Source organism: Ailuropoda melanoleuca, chromosome 14, assembly GCF_002007445.2.
Source record: "Ailuropoda melanoleuca isolate Jingjing chromosome 14, ASM200744v2, whole genome shotgun sequence".
Lineage (NCBI taxonomy): Eukaryota > Metazoa > Chordata > Mammalia > Carnivora > Ursidae > Ailuropoda > Ailuropoda melanoleuca.
In genome coordinates, this window is record NC_048231.1 from 94,378,934 (window position 1) to 94,390,631 (window position 11,698).

Sequence of the window (11,698 nt, forward strand, 5' to 3'; positions counted from 1 at the left end):
GAGAGAATTGTTTCCTTGTCGCAATCCCTTAGTGATACTTGGATCTGTTTTGCCTTGACCCTTACCTCTCTGTCAACGACAGAGGGTGTCTCTCAGCTGCTCTGTAGTTGTAGGATGCTCTTGCCCACTCTTGGCTTCTTCTTCCTCCCTCAGCTTCGTATCTGTCATGGCCTGAGCTTCTCTTAATAACCAAATGTTCATTTCACATTCAAACAATTAGAGAGGAAACTATTTGTCTTAATTGCTGAGCCTCCCACAGATGTTTTGTTAATAGTGGTAAGACACCCTCATCTAAACTATCGCTTTAAGATGGGAAAACACTGCCTGGTGCTAACATTTGAATTGTTATAACTTTGAAAATGTTCACATTCTACTTTGAAGGGCAAATACACTTAAAATTAAGGCATCATTATATAATTTAGTTATATCCCATGAACGCACAATTGATTTGTACATGTTTTGTACAGCCATAGAATTTGTGCACATGTCCAACCATACTATAGGAACAATTCTGTTATGATGTAAAAGTATTGATTTCTGGGTGGAACAGAAGTTTTTAAACTTCTTAGGCTAGTGAAGGCTTTTTGTCAAGCTATAATGTAAATTTTAGAGACTATAATATTTTCATGAACTAACTAGTTTTTATAAGCTAAATATTTAAGAACATGCTAAGTTTTTTGTTTGTTTTTAGCTAAACAGTGCGACTTCTATGTACAGTCCTCCTCGCAAAAAACATTTTAAGTTATTTTCTCTTTTTACATCATTTAATAACTAAGTTCATGTGAAAGGTACAGATGGATCACATTCCTGATCAAGAGGGTAAGTTTTCATTTCCAAATACTTGAAATTGTCCCTCCCCCATCTGTACAAAGACATAAGCCTAGCAATGTGAGACTTTGTAATTAGGCTGAAACACTTTAAATAAACTTTTTTTTTTTAAACCACCACCTTTGAGTTGAGGCTGTTAAGATATATAAAGCTTGTTATCTCTAAGAATTTATTCACAAACAATCCTCATTGCTTTTTATTTTGATTTTGCTTATTCATATATTGAGAAATATTAAGAATGATGTGCCAAATTACATTTGTTCACCTTGTTTCAAGGAAGACATCTATGAATTTAGTGGCAACCCTTGATCACCTTTACTTAGCAAAGCAGGGAGAAAGAGGCCAAAGACAGGAAATTCTCTCTTCTCTCCCTCTCTCTCTCTCTCTCTCTCTATATATATATATATATTTGGCAGTAGATTTGCATTCCAGTTGGGGCTTAGGTTATGATCTGATATGACATAACAGATCAGTTAATTTCTCTGATATTTATTTTCCCTGATCTGTAAAATGTTAATAATGTAAGATTTAGTGGGAAGATATAAGAAGTTAATTTATGGACATGATTTCTAGGCTCTAAATTATTATACAAATATTATTATTATTTCTTCTGGAGCTAGTATTAGTAATTACCACTAACTGGAATAGCAAGTCTGACATGTGACTTTCCCAACTACAGCCTACATGGCTTCTATCTTCATTGTTCAATTACTAAGAGTAGACTGGTCATTTTTGGTGTGCTCCTGTGTTATCCTAATAGGATACTAAATATCCTGGTATGATAAGCATACTTTCTCAATGTAGATTTGCCTTGAATAAGAATTATCTATGTAGGACTAAGACAAATTAACCAGATCATGTGGTAGTATACATTAGTAATGCAGTTATGCTGGTGGAAAAAAATACAGATTTTTCTGAATCACTTGAAATTTACATATACACACACTTATTTTTTTAATTAATGGAATCTTGTCAACCAACAGTAGAAAATTATACAAGAACATACAAATTCATATTTGTATAAATATTGACTACTGTACAATTTAATTCAGATAAAAGTATACTAACATGAGATTGAAGGGTATCCAGGAGAGACGGTAGCAGCTATAAGGTAAATTTAAGGAAGAGGAAATCAAACTATGTCAGAGTCTACCTTAGAACAAATTACCGGGACAGAGATAAACATAAAATAATTATAAAAGGATCCACTAGGAAGATGTAATAATTCTTAATGTGTAGGTACCAACAACACAGCTTAAAAATATAGGAAAAGTCATAGAAAACCCAGAGGTAGACCAACACAAATATGCCAAACTGTTATTTGACAAAGGTGCAAAAGCAACTCATTGTAAGAAGCCTAGTCTTTTTGATAAGTGGTGGTCAAGTATTTGGGCATCTAAAATTATAAAATGTAGGTTATAGAAGGAGAAAACCTTCAGAATCTAAGATGATGTAAAGAGCTCTTAGATCTGACATCAAAAGCATGACCCAAAAAAGGAGGAAAGAAAAAAAAGATAAATTGAACTTCAAAAATTTTAAAAATTTGCTCTCAGACCTGGGGAAGAGGATGAAAATACAAGGTGTAGTGGGAGAAAATATTTGAAAATCATATATATGAGATCTTTATCATATCTCAAAACTGAGGAGGAAAAAACCAAATATTTCATTTAGAAAAGGGGCAAAAATCAAGAACAAACATATCACTTAGGATATACAGATGACAAGGACATGGAAAGATGTTTAACATCATAAGGCATTAGGGACATGCAAACGAAAGCCAAAGAAGTATATCCTTATACAAACACTGGAATCGCTATCGTGAAAATAGCAACAATGCCAAATGCTTACATAGATGCAGAGATAACTGTTGATATTTGGGAGAATGGAAAGTCCATTGCCGCATGGATTTTGTGGTAAAATGTGCACCATTATCATGTTGTAAATGTTTTGTTATGCTAGACGTATGACACAGATTAGTTTCATGAGCCACAGCTGTGCGACTTGAGTTGGCTGATGGGACCAACCAGGAACATCATAAACTGTAAAAGTGTCAGCTGTGGTAAGACATTGCTGATAATGCTGAGAGGGAGTCTAAAGTATGATGTGGTAAATCTGCTGAGATCAGACAAGAGCAGAGCCTCATGCAGTGTAGCCTCCCTCAGTGTGAGATAAAGGGGTCAACCATTTCCAGAAGTCAGGAGTCTGGTGTAGAGCAGTATCTCTGCATCAGAAATAGTCTGTGATGGAGGATGTGTTGCTGTGCTCAGGGAGAAATGGTAGTGTTTTGTGTGATGCAGGCTGAAACAGCAGCTTGAGTTCAGTTGCTTTCATCAGATAAAGGGCATTTAACTTGGGCATTTGCATGAAGAATCCAGATGGTTTGATCAGTAGCTGTGATTAGTTTCTGCAGTTCATGGCCCCAACGAGTAGTGTATTAATCTGCCAGTCTGTAGTTTTCCAAGTGCCAGACCAACACTTGGCTGTTGGCAAGTACCCAAGCTTCAGTGAAATTATAGCAAGTTTCATCAAGGTGAGCATAAGCCAGAGTTATGAAAATGCCATGAGTTCTGTCCATTGGGCAGAGCGACCACACCATTTTCTGCTCTTCACTACTAGCACTGAGGTTGAACAGATGTTGAAGCCCAGTGGATGCCATTTGTTTTTGGCTTAGCCAAACCATCAATGGACCAGGCCCAGATGTTTTGGGGAACCTGAATGAATCAAGAGCCCCATGAACACAGCAGCTTTCTATAAGACAGTGGTGTGGGGGATTAAATTGCTCCCAAAGTGGTTGTTGCCACTTTTCAAGTAAAGTGGAGATATGGGGGCCAATGCCAGGCCAATTGCATTGTTGAATATAACATTTCTACTTAAAAAGTGAGGCTTTTTGGGTTCTTCCTACCTTGTTATTTGTTAAGTCCAAGTTAACCAAAGTTAGGCATTCAGTTTCAACAAGAACCCAGTGGCAAGCCAATAACTGCTTTTAAAACGAGTAATCCTGGCAGTCCTGTCATGGAAGGGATGGCGATACCCAGGGGCTGCCTCTACATTGAGGCTTCTCTCTTTGACAAATGCCCACTTGACAGAGGCATCAGTCATAGAATCTCAGGGTTCAAGAGGTCATTAGTGCTCTGTGGAGGCATAAAGACAGAGCGTGTGCCATTTTTCTGGATCACTTCCAATGCAGACTGTTGCTTTGGGTCCACACAAAGGATGCTGATTTGTTCATTGTTCAATGTGAAAGAGCAAGAAGAAAGTTGGTGTTTTTGGTTTTGTTTTTTTAGAGAGAGGGCACACATATATGTGAGCTCGCACAAGTGGAGGGGTGAGTTGGGGAGGGGCAGATGGTGAGGGAGAGAGAGAGAATCTTAAGCAGGCTCCATGCCCAGCCACGGAGCCCAATGTGGGGCTTGATCTCACGACCCTGAGATCAGGACCTGAGACGTAACCAAGAGTCCGATGCCTGGGCACCCAGGTATCTCAAGAATGTCAATGTTAAGCACATATTGTCTCTAGTACCCAGAGTTCAAGAAGATGCTGGACTTCCTATGTGGTGGCAGAGGCTAATAGGACAAGACTTTCCTTGACTTCCAGAGGCATCAAATGTTTTGAATCTGTTCACTTAGTCCCAAGACATTTAATTTGTCTGGCAGGTCTGAAACTTTTCAGGGTTTATTATGCCCTTGCGTGTGGGATTGTGATACCATCACAGTCAGGGCTGTTGAGACTGATGATTCTGATTTGCTAACCAGTAAGATGTCATGTGTGTAGTGAAAGCTTTGAACATAAGCTTTGAACATCAGAGGGTAGAGACATTCATGCTAAATGCTGACCGATCATCAATTGCAAATGAAAGGAGGATTTAGGGAAATGATTTACATGTTACATTTTTCCAGACTCTTCCTGATCTGGAGAGTCTCCCCTGGCACTGGGGAAGAATGTGCATTTAACATCAATTCTTACCCTACTTTTAAGTGGAGAAACAACGTTACATTTAATTGGCCCAAAGCATCCCACCACAAGGTCACGTTAGCTTCTCTTCCCCACCTCACTCAAATAGTATTAGTTAAATCTGGGTGTCTTTTTCTTCCATGGTCTGGAGAAGATTGTGATTTGGGCACACATATCCATCAAAGCCATAAAAGTTTGATTCTGTCTCTTCCCCTAAATCCCCCAGCATACTTAGAGGGAGGTGTATGGTCTTTGGTACCTCTTAGAGTAATGGAGATATTAGCCCCTCCTTGAAACATCTGTATTCTCAAAATAATTGAGATCATGATGAAAAGCATGGGAGGCATTGGTGACACATAGAAAGTGGCACCACCGCATTAAACAAGCCTTCCCATTTTTGTTTTGAGCAGCATGGTGGCAGCTCATGGTCAACCAAACATACTTGCCTAGTACTCTGTATTGGACAGTAAGAACTTCCTAGCTGATACCATCTCTTTTGGACTTAGAAGCCCTTGACTCAGCTTTTATAGCCACACTGCCTTTTTGGATGGGGTCACAGGGTTTTGTGCCTTCTGGCTAAGTCGGTCTTGGATCATATGGGGTGACTTTCTTTGAGGAGCCCTCCATAATCCAAAACATCCGCTGCCTCATTCTGAAGAGGTCATTGCTTAAGTTCTCTTTGCAGGTGAGAGAAATTTTCCAGGATGTGAAGGATGATTTTAATAATTCATCTAGATTTTTTGTGTGTAAATTTCTATTCTATTATTCTTTATCAGTATTGAAAACTCAATCTGGAGCAGTAAGAGTCTCTGAATATTAATTAGTGCCTCAACAATGATTTCCCACAAAAGTTTGTCTGTCTCAGAGAAATCTAGAAAGGGACAAAGCTTCCTCACAGCAAGACCCACTGCAAAAAGTTCTGAGGCTGTTTATTGTCTTCTCTGAATGTATCCAAGATTGCTATAATAGGCATCATAGATACAGGAACTGTAAGACAACCTAGCTGTTTCCATGCCATTCCCTTACACTGTTTCCAAGTGTTATGTGCCTCACCTCCTTGTTTCACCAGTGACCCAGACAAAATTCTGATGCTTCACTTGGTTTCTGCTCATAATTTTCACAATTTTTTTTCCATTTTATGCTCAGTGTGGAAGCATGTCTTTGTAACTATTGTCCAAAAGGAAGAAGAACTTTCTGCCCATCTAGGACACCTTTTAGGATTAGTTGTTACAACTGCTGTTGAGATAACACTTTTTCCTTGATGCCAGAGGGCTTAACTACTTTGCGTCAGTTCACGTAGTCTCAGGGAGTTTAAACTGGATAGCAGGTCTCTGAATTTTGTCTGGGTTTATTAGCCAATAGGACAGATTAGTGAGGAAGGCCTCCACCCAGAGGAGTGTTAACTATAGTTTGGGCATCCCTCTGGTACTCCACCTATAACCACCTCCCTATACCTCTCATTTAACTGGCAATAAAGCAAAGAACCATTTATTTACCACTAGACAACACAGTTTTGTCAAAATGTTTAGTACCAATTCCCGAGGACTTCCCTCAGATCTCATTAATTGGCCCACACGACCCTCGTATTTCCTTTTTTAAAAAGCCATGTCTCTTAATATCCCATCTTCATCATTAATTCTGTCCAGAAAATTGAAAAGTTTGTGATTTTATTCTTTTAAAAACACAGTATTCTCTAGTTTCATGGATGCTGGTAGAAGACACAAAACCCAGGTCAGAGAAGAATGAGTGCTTATTACTCACAGCCATAATGGTAATGAGAGCATCAGCATGTTTTTTTCCAGTTCCTTGAGCCTCAGTCACACAGCAAATAAGTCAAGGACCAGAGGATGCTTGCACAAAATTACATTACGGAAGAACTCTGAGGGTCGGGATTTCAAATCTTTTGTAAATAGCATACACATGATTGTTCTTAGCTCTGGAGGAAGAGATTATCTTTTATCATACTGGAGCGTAAGAAAATCCACCCTTTGCTATGGAAGGGTATACTAACTCTATGAAACAAAGGTTGTTTGCTGTACAAACTCGTAAAAATAGTTTAGAACAAAGAGCAGTCAGTGCTTGGCTTACAAGACTTGCAGCCATATAGAAGACCCATGAAGAATTGCCTTCCAACGTTGAATAATTCAATTAAGAACCGATTCAGGTGAATTTGGTAAGCCTAAATAATGCTTCTGGCAGAGGTAATCTGCAGATTTTAAGCCCTCCTTTTAACAAAATGTATGTTTGATCACCTTACGTTGACCACCTTATGCTGGTTTCCTACCAGCTTCCAGGCTTCTGCACCAGCTCAAGTCCTTTTTGGTTCCATGGACACATTTTGTCTCCAGATTAATTGGCCTCCACTTGGGGTCCTCAGCTCTTGCATAAGGGCATTTGAGAGCCTGGAGTTTTCAGAATTTGAGTTCAAATGGCCCCAATATTTGGGGAACTTTTTAATGGTAAAATCTCAAATTTCAGAAATCTACATAGCAAAGGCATGCTATATGTCCTCATTAATAACACTTCAGAAGTCAAGGAAATGGAATACTTGGTTTGTATACAAGTGATAATGGAAAAAAGACACTTTTTCTTTTAAAACACTCTCTAGCCCATATTGTGGCATATACATAAAGTAACTCTTCTAATTGGCTAATCAGATTGTATTCTCTGTGAAAATCTGTTCCACTAAAATGATGGTATATGACAGGAAATGTCTCTTTAAGATGCTTATGCTTAATATGACTCAAAGACTTAAATCCTCGATTTGAGAGAGAACAGTATAGTTAGGCCTCATGCCCCATTTCCTCTTTCATTAATTTTTGCTAAGGGGGGTTTCTGACATGAAGGAGAGAAGTCCTAGGGCTGTGCACAATGCTTTACCCATATTGTAATACAAAGCTGCCAGATGCTTCCCCTCCAAAGCAGGGGATGAAGGTCAATGGTAAGAGTGCTTGTTGTGAAGCATTTTTACTGACTGCATTATACCTGCCATGTCAGCAGTACCCAGACTCACCTCTGAGGTTCAGCAGAAGGAGGATAAAGGAAAGGAGAATTTCAGGTGGTAATTTAGTGCAAAAGAACAGCACTCAGGGAATAATGGTGGTGCTGAGAACTCTTTGTGCCCTTATAAAAGGTCATTGCATGAGGAGTATCTGTTTCTCTCTCTCTATTATTTTTTTAATACTCTTCTAGAAGGAATAAAAGTTGTGTTTTAGATGCAAGATACATTTTTCTCCTGTTTATTATTCTCCTTGACAACTCTGAATATCCTGTTTTCTTTCCAGCTAATTCAGGAAACTTGTTTCCTTGATGTTAAAGAGATATGGAGAATGCATGTGTGTATTTGTATGTACTTGTCTGTGTGTATGAGTGTGTATGAACATGTGTGTTTATATGGATCGTTGTATGTTTATATGTATAGTTGTGATTAGAAATCTTGGGAGCCCTTAGGATTTTGATTTATCAGTGTTTTCTGTTTACCGTGATTGGAATTCTGATAATTGTCTTATATTTCTTCTTTTTGCCTCATGGGCTCTGGAATCTTCTTTGATCTTCACTGTCCTGCTCTCTGTGGTTTTATGGCCTGGATTTTGCTGCAATTGAGAAAGGGGACATTAATTATGAAGGAGAGGATGTGCTTGAAGCTAGAGAACTAATGAAAATAAGTTCAGTAAGATTAAATAATGCTTGACGTAGAGGAACATTTACTCAATATACAACAATACTGCACGTACTATATATAATCTTCGTTGACTAGGTTCTTTCGAATCTGTCTTTTTCTGCATATTACTGCATAAATGACATAATAAGACTATAATCTTTATTGGCAGAAATGCTCACTGCCATTTCGTGTGCATAACATAACCACCAAATTATGGAAGGCCTCTTCGGCAGGGCACACAACTGGAGTCTAAACCAGGACTGAGCCCAGGAACTGAGCCAAGGGATTATTTTTTATTATTTATTTTTAAGATTTTATTTATTTTTTGAGAGAGAGAGTGTGTGAGAGAGAGCCCAAGCCGTGGGAGAAGCAGAGGGAGAGAGAAGCAGGCATCCCGCTGAGCAGGGAGCCTGATGTGGGGCTGGATCCCAGGATCCTGGGATCATAACCTGAGCCTAAGGCAGACGCTTAACTGACTGAGCCATCCAGGTGCCCCGAGCCAAGGGATTATTAAGAAGGAGAAAAGAGTAAAGCAAAATCCAGAGATGGAAATTAGGCGAGAGAAGCAGGCTTAAAAAGTAGATGTTAGACTGCCAAGCTGAGTTCTTATCACAACAAGAGAAACGGGGGCTGAGCATAGGCATCAGGCAGAGTTCAAGCTTGAGCTTTGTCGAGCAAATAAAGCAAAGGACAGCAAAGCTTTTTTTGTTTTGTTTTGTTATAGTTAAAGCCTAAATTAATTTACTCTCCAGGGTAAGGAGTCCATGCAAATTAAGGAGTTCTGTATTACTTGAATAAAAAATTAAATCACGGTTTTCAAAGTGTTGCAAAGAGGCTATCACAGTTTTTATGCTATTTAAGTTTTGAAAACTAGAACTTGTTCATAGCTGGTTAAATCCTACCTTTTATGGGGAAAGAAAATATTTTTAGCTAGGGTCTGGCATACTAAGGTTTACCCAATGTTCTTGGTGGTTTATGATTTTCAACTATTTAGAACCAATTATGAAGAAGCACAGCACTTAATTTTCTTGTCACTCATGCAGCTGTAAATAAAAAAAAATTAAAGAAACACAAGAAAAACTAAATAAAACAGAAAGCTTATTTAGACCATATGGTAGGTTGGATTTTCTAGTAGCAGATGCTGAGATGGGGGTTCAAATGTTAGTCAGGAATCAATTTCTTTGAAAGAAGAAAGGAAAGCAAGATTTGTAAAGAAACTTTCATAGGAATAGTGTGACTTCACATGACGTGGCCCTCTGCAACTAAGGCATACTCTCAAGTTGCTGTCTGTTGACCAGATAACCCACAGCTGGGTTGCAAGTCCTAACCTACTAGTTATAAGATACAACCCAAAAAAAATAAACATGAAATAATACTTTACAAATGAAAATTCAAGAATGTCCAGTAATGACGATTATATTCATCATGGGACAGAGTATAGTATTTGCACATATCATTATTCATGGCAATATATAAATTAAGATCACACACACAAAAATCACTACACAGCTCCCTAGATGATAATATTACAAATAATGACATTTTCCAAGGGTTGGAGAAGATGTGGCTCAAAAGGAATGTTCATATATGACTAATGAGATTTAAAATGGTATAACTACTTCAGAAAAATTTGACAGTTACATAAAAGATTAAAAAACCGAAACTACCATATAGTCCAACAATTCCACTTTTTAGTACTTACCCAAGAGAAATAAAAATACATAGCCACACATGTGTACGTATGAATGTTTATGGTAGCTTTGTTCATAATGGCCTAATACTTGAGATCTCCAAACATCCCCCAAATTAGTCAAGAGATGAATGGAATGTGGATCATCAATGTAAAGAAACAAAAACTGATGTGTGTAGTCTCAAAAACATGATGCTGAGCCAAGCAAAAGAATGCATATTGTGTGATTCCATGTATATGAAACTCCAGGAAAATGATCTAATCTATAGCGACAAATCTGACCAAGGCTTTCGTGAAGTTGAGGATTAAAAAAGAGACTGACGGGGCGCCTGGGTGGCACAGCGGTTAAGCGTCTGCCTTCAGCTCAGGGCGTGTTCCCGGCGTTAAGGGATCGAGCCCCGCATCAGGCTCCTCCGCTATGAGCCTGCTTCTTCCTCTCCCACTCCCCCTGCTTGTGTTCCCTCTCTTGCTGGCTGTCTCTATCTCTGTCAAATAAATAAATAAAATCTTTAAAAAAAAAAAAAGAGAGACTGACTAGAAAGGGGTGTAAGACAAAACTTCGAGCAAAGGGAAGTCTTCTATTTCATGATTTTGTTAATATAAACATTGTTAAAGTTTATCAAACTATATAACTAAAATAGGTATTTTATGTAAATTATACTTTAATAAAATTATTTAAAATAAACTTATCTGGAATTTTTAACATCTTTATTGGGATGCTATTCATATACTAAAATTTCCATATATTTAAAATGTACAATTCAGTGGTTTTTAAGTATATGATGGAGTTACACAACCATACCCACAGTTTAAGTGTAGAATATTTCCATCATTCTAATGTACTCATTAGTAGTCTCTTCTGTTACTTCTTTTTTATTTTCTCATTATATAGAATAAAAAATATGTATTGATACAATACAGTTCATACTTACATTATTTTGTAAGCATTTACCTATGCCACTAAAATTATTAGTAAGGTTAAAGGCTGTGTAATATTAAAGTTTATTAATGTGTCATAATTTATTTAAACATTTTCCCATTATAGGACATGCAGATTATTTCTTTGAAGCCCTTTGAGAAAAGCAGACTATAAGATATAGAACATATTATTAGCTTTTTGTTTGTTTAAATGAAGACATTTATATTATTTTTCACCCTGTTACTAATCTAGAAAAATCCCAAAGACTGAAAATGAATAATAATGAAGAGTAACTATGCATGCAGACTGAGAACTATTCAGATTTTGAATTAATGCAACTTTTACTAATCAACTTGTGATTAGCAAGATTTGGGTGGACTGGATCTTAGGGAGAACTCTAAGTTTAGAGGTTAAAGAAAACTATGAATTTTTTGAATCATTAGTTCAAAGATTATTTTGGAATAGAAAAAAATTACAGCGAAAGAGTCAGGAGAAGTTATGTCATTTGCCTTCCAAGGAATCAGAGTATTTCCTCAACATCTACAGGACCTCATCCCAGTCTCAAAGAAGGAAAGTTCTACAGGCGCTTGTTTCTACTTGCTTTTGAACTTGCCTTCAATAACGTGGTTTTCTGCTTGAATGATCTCAG